The sequence below is a fragment of the Cornus florida genome, unplaced genomic scaffold (genome assembly GCF_030987335.1).
Source record: "Cornus florida cultivar Cherokee Brave unplaced genomic scaffold, ASM3098733v1 CherokeeBrave_3.0.0_Hap2_Chr11, whole genome shotgun sequence".
NCBI classification, from domain to species: Eukaryota; Viridiplantae; Streptophyta; class Magnoliopsida; order Cornales; family Cornaceae; genus Cornus; species Cornus florida.
In genome coordinates, this window is record NW_026775581.1 from 19,521,361 (window position 1) to 19,527,704 (window position 6,344).

Here is a 6,344-nt window from a genome sequence, read left to right on the forward strand (position 1 = left end):
GTAATTTAGTAAAAACACTTATTAATTTATTAAACCTTGTAAAAGTATTGTTAAAATAACAAAATTGTCATCCAATACAATGGATCACTCCTCCAATTCATCACCTTTTCCCTTTTCCTCATCCTTCATTCTCCGTCTTCCTCTCCAACTCCAATTTTTCAACATGAAAGTTTCAGTTGGTAGTTATATGGTATTTGTAAAATTCTATTGGTTATTCTAATTCAAACAAACCTCTAGTGGAACAGTCCTAATCCCATTCAATTTCATCAAAGCCATTACAACTTACTATAAATGTAGTGAGATTAGTACCGGAGAGGACCAGTAATTGGTATGTTTCTCAAATCTTTAGAACTATAGACATTAAGAGTTATTATCATTCACTTATTGGTATGAAGACAGTGATAATATAAACAAATTTCATTCTGGCATTGGTATGAAGTATGAACATGCCCATTAGTAATGTTGAAGATAGCACAATGAATGTGGGGACTTCCATTAAAAAGTATATGTCAAGTTAGAAGATATACTTTCGAAAAATGATAAAGAGTTGACTCCAGAACTAATTCAATTATTTGATGCGAGAGGGGACGTCATGATAATGTCATCCCCACTCACATAAATGTAGTTCAATTAGTATTAGAGTCGAACTTTGTATTACAACTCAATACTTTTTACATTTCTAAGAGAACTTTACATTGATACATTTGATTTTCAGTTTCTAGTTGTCACAAAAATTCAAAAAAGTGCCCAGCATTCCTCCTCAATGGAAGAAATAAGAATACAAATATGTCTCCGTCGTTATCAGCTGTGGAAGGTAGTTAAGATAAAAGCTTCAAGCATAAGTCAGCTTGATACTTATTATAGAGGAGGAGCTCTATAATATGCTGGAACGGTTGCAGGGAAGAACACTTGTCTAACTCCTTCAGCCTCTATGATGGGAAAAATGATACCCGATGCACCCTGAAAACAAAAAGTTGCTCATGAAAACTCTATATATAATTCAATCAAGAAATAAAAATTGATCTTTCAGTTAATGCATCTTCAGTATCAATGCTCAAAAATTAACAGTAGTCTATATGGATCATAACAGAGGTGAAATTAAGGCATAGTACGTAAGAGAAGACAGCGTGTTCTGTATTTCATAAACGATAAGGAAGAGCACAGCTACCTACCAAAATCAATCTGGCTCCAATATACATGCGTTTAGGTGAAGGAAAAGGTAGCAACAGACGACCAACACCATATAAAGCCACAAAAAAGAAATGGAGAACTAAGCTTAGCGGGCGAGGGTTTAGACCAGAGAGCAGAGCCATAGGTCCAGTCGAACAAACACCTCCAAGGCTCAGATAGTCAAAACATGCTTGGCGCATTTCCTTACTTGCTTGATCAGAGGATGCACAGAACACTTTGTATAGGGCTCCTGCCAAAGTATTTATTGTGGATGCCACTGGCTGCAAAAAAGCAAAACATAATAATTAGATACCATGTTAGGTGTGGCGGGGTTGTTCGAATGATAAAAGATCAGGCCTTAAGTGCCCCCCACCTTATAATCCTAGGTTCGAATCCCCTTTCCCTAACCCTACTAACTACTAACTCTCCTTGTCAGGTCAAAAAAGAATTACTTACCATGTTGATAAAGAGTGAAAAAAAAAAGTCTCTGATACACAATGTTTTTCATTTCAATAATTTTTTTGGGCAGTTAAAGAAATAAATGAGAAATAAAATTGGCACTCTAGGAAAAGCCTCAGTTACTCCAGTTCTTAATATATATGGGAACCAGAAATGGAGATCAGAATCTATTGGAGCATTAATATCAACCCTCCACCCAAAACCACTTGAAAAAATCGAATCTAGAAGTTTTATAATGTCTATATATTATGACTATTGCATTCTCCTTCACTTAATTAGTTTTGCTTTGGAACTTTTAGTGTTTTCATGTTAGAATAACACCACCAGAATATGAACTTAGCTTACCTTGCGCAAGGTGTAAAATGATTCAAGATATGTGCACAGAGAATCTGCATCACTCAGGTCATGTAGCGGCTTAAGAAGATTTCGCAATACAACAATATCAGAAAGTGCGACAGTCATTCCTCCACCAGTTAAAGGATGACGCATGTTGAAAGCATCACCCATTAAAAGGGCTCCAGGGGTAGGAAGGGGAGCAGCCGGCACACTTCTATTCGGCATTGTTTTAATATTTCCTTTATCAATTGCAGCTATAAAAGCATCATGCACCTCAGGTGGTATCTGATACAAGCGCCATATTCAATTAATCCAAGGTAAAAGATAAAAATGAGATGGGGAAATGAAATTTTAAGTAAATAATAACCACAATAATAGGGCAAATATGATATTTCAAAAACCTAAAAATTGTGTAGTAAGAAACTATATATAGGTAACTGGGGAGCCACTGTGGTTTTCAAATAGGTGGCCATTTCACCATTGCCAATAGAAGGTAGCTTTTGACCAGGTACATCAACCAAACAGCGAATCTCAGTAGTACTAATTTGATAAAATAAGATGGGTGACGGATCTGCTAAAATAACGTGCCCATGTTTTGGAAATGGAAGTTGGCAGTTTTCAAGGATCAAAGCAACAAAGCAAGATGGCACATCCACCTGTGGAACTCAAAAAATAGGGAAGTTTATTTCATGGGTCTGGAGCAAAAAATATGTGAATAAAATTGAGAGAATATAAATAATGGCCAGAAATATTTTTGTCGCTCATCAAGTCGCTGAAGATAATAAAGGGGTCAACATTTTTACTTGACTATAAATGTTATCTATATGAATATTTACTAGATTAGTGAAAGAGGAAGAAAGTTTGAACAACAGACAACGAATTCAGAGTTGTACGTACCTTAGGGTTGCAAAGAGAGCGTCGCAAATTTGAAAAGCAGCCATCGCAAACAATCGTAAGAGGAGCATACGCTCTAACCTCCTGACCAGTCTTAGTTTTGTATCGTATCCCCTTAACAGCTCCGTTTTCTTCAAGCAGGGATGTCACTGTTCCTTGCTCAAGACGTACGCTAAATAGAAAATTCCATGTCAAAAAGGGAAAATGGAACCAAAAACAAGTAACATCATAAAATTATAATTAGGGGAAACTCACTGAGAAAAGAAATGTCCAAAGGAAAAGAAAAAAATTACACTTACTTGGGAAGTGTAGCAGCTTTTTCCCTCATTCTCTGTATGAAGCGCCCGTTGTGGAAGCTTCTCCCAGCAACATCAGAATGAAATTTGTCGAGGGGATATGACAGTTTAGTACTTCTGCCATCTTTAAAAAGAGCATATCCAAATACTGGCTGGGCATCAATTTCCGCCACACAATCTGTAGTTGAAGTGGATGCTTGTGTTTTAGATATATTTCACAGCCAAATCAATAATGTCTCTAGATAAAGAAGAGCAGGCAAGGCAGGACCAATTGCCAATTAAGTTTAATAGGAGCTAGCTAGGCTGTAATAAACTCTTAAATGCATGAATACCTTCAAGGCCCAATTCAATGAGCTTCAAGTATCCACCTTGTTGTAGCAGTTCACCAACAATTCTGTCAGGCTCTGTCAAATCTCTCTCAATCACATGAACTTGTCGTCCGTCCTGAGTGCAACAAGTAGCAAAAAAAAAATTTACAAGAATGTAGTAGTAAATTGAATTGAAGGGCTTTTACATATATAGAGAACTACTACATAAACCAGTCTATCTCATCTCCAAAAATTGTTCTATATATACAAGTTGTATACTAATTAAGAAAATTTACTCCATCCAACTATTTTCCGACCAAACAAACAGTTGGAAAAGGTAGATATTAATCTCACCTTTCCGAGGGTGTGAGCGAGTGCGGTACCGGCAACCCCAGCTCCGACAATGATGACGTCAGATTTGTCCGGGCAGAATTATCTGCTGTTGTCCCGGATCTCAAACGCAGTACTACTAGTAATCTTTTGGCGATTTCTCTTGCTCCTGTCTCGCAAAATATGGAGAAGAACAAAGCCTAACATAGAGACAAAGAAAGTCAACCCCAGAATCATCATCGTTTTCTCTCTCTACCCCTCTGAAATTGCAATTGCAAATGTACGTGGGTAACTCTTCTCTCTCTCTCTCTCTCTCTAGCTCTATCGCTATCTCTATCTCTGGTGGTGGGAAAGTGTGAAGGAACAGGATGAGAGAGCACAGTTGGAATGGAAGGTCCATTTATAGGCCAAAACAGAGAGAGGGTGGTGTTGTGTTGTGTTGTGTTGTGGTCTGGTCAGAGTAAGAGTTAGAGGTGATTGGGAAACTGAGAACAGAAACAATAATGCAGTCAGGACGGTGAACTAGAGTCTAGAGAGAGCTAGAGAACCGGGTCGGGTGGTGATGGAAGGAGTGGACCCCTGAACCAGCATTCTCCATTGGGTTTGATTTTGACTTTGACTTTGACTTTGACTGTCTGGGTTCTTGTCCTAATTCTATTTGTTCTCTGTTTCTTCGACTCCAATTTTAACTTCATCATTCATTATTTACTTGAGGATCAACTAAAAGTGTTAATAAAAAAATAGCTAAATTTGGGTGGTTAAAGGAATACATACATCTAACCAAGATGGACCCAAACTTAAATGGGTACCAAAACAAGTCACTTGAGATCTATTTTACAGGTAAGTCTGTGGTCATCATCTTCAAGCGGCAAGTGATTTCTAGATAGTGGATGCTCAAGCCATGTCACCGGAGATAAATCCAAATTTCTCTCACTAAAGCCACACAATGGAGGAAATTTCACATTTGGAAATAACTCCAAAGGTCATCCGAGACGACGAGGATGAGATTAATTTTGAGAAAAGCATTAATGAACTCAAATTCAGAAAGCAAACATATGGTGAGTTCTAGTGGAACTTGCCACACCGGATCAATATTCCAACAACCTCGAATGAAAGAAATTGCACGGGGACATTACTATACACACAACCTCACTTGGTAATTCAAGTCATGACGCATGTAACTACTCAGCCGCTGCCACGTGGAACTGGTAAAATTCGATCAAAGGAAACTATGGTGTATAAACCAATAAAAGAATAACACGTGGTTAGTTCTATGGGACTTGCCATATTATGCTAATTATGTGAGGACTATAAAAGAGAAATTTGGTACTTTACATGCATTACCATATTACAATTAGGGTTTTGAAAAGAGAACCATTTGGAAATGCCATGTGGCACCAAATCAATTTGAATCTATGTGGCATACGACTGCCACATGGTAACTCCCGAGATATTTCAAGATTGGTTAACCGAGGAATGGAAAAAGGTGGTAATGTGGTTCTACAATTTCTCCTACTTTGTAAGAATGTTCCAAAAACCATGCAACCGTTATGGAAAGAGTGTCCAAGTTCATTGAATCTTCATGCTAAATTAAAACAAGCCTCTCAAAATGGAAACGTGGATGGTCAATCAGAATAATAGGGAAGTGCATCTTTACACGTGTATATATATATATATATATATATATATATATATATATATATATAGATGATGTTTAATTCATGTATGCCATAGGGATTTGTTGGATTGTGGGATACTTGGTGCTATGGAGACGTGCTAAGAGGAAAGTTCAACTGAAGAAGGAGTTACCAACACTGAAAGGAACGTGCATATACATATATAGATATATAGTGATGGATACATATATGGATAATATATATGTAGTTCAGAATTTTAGGAAGGGACGTGTAGTATTTTCGATTTTTACAATTTTCCATTTTCTGGAATTTTCTGAATTTTTTCGAGGGTATTTTGGTCTTTCATTGTTTTGCATGCCGAACACAATGGGGTGTGCCAGATGTGTTTAGAGTGTTGGTTGGAGCGTTTCCTCAAGTTCAGGACTCTTAGAAATGCATTTGTTCCCATTTTGGCATTTTTCTGTTTTTCAGGCCGGGATGTCCCAGGTGGGACCTGCAATCAGATTGGTCATGCACGGGATTATTTTACGGGGTAATTACATTCATATATCATTATTTGATGCATATTTGTAACGTCCCGAACTCATGGGTCCGAATCATTAACCGAGTCTTTACCCGAACCCGAGGTCAACTAGGTCATACCACCGTTTTCCTAAGTCCACACCTATCATACGAGTCTATCCAGGGATTTAAGATATCCCAAGATATAACTTTGCAGAGAGGGTCAGCAGATATAGGTCAAAAAGGAATGATCAGTCGGCTGATGGCCCTTCATCTGCCGGCTGACAGGGCAGGTTCAGTCAGCAGACCTACAGGGTCGGCCGGCTGAAACGATTCTGAAAACAACATGCTTTCGAGACTGCTACAGTGCAAGCATCTGTCGGCTGATGGTAAGGGTCAGCCGAACCTGGGGT

The 6,344-nt window shown here is 38.1% G+C and overlaps 1 pseudogene; it reads right to left on the bottom strand.

The window, feature by feature from the left end:
* Positions 1–732: 732 nt before the first annotated feature.
* Positions 733–4,033, bottom strand: LOC132284554 (squalene monooxygenase SE1-like; annotated as a pseudogene).
* Between the last annotated feature and the right edge of the window lie 2,311 nt (positions 4,034–6,344).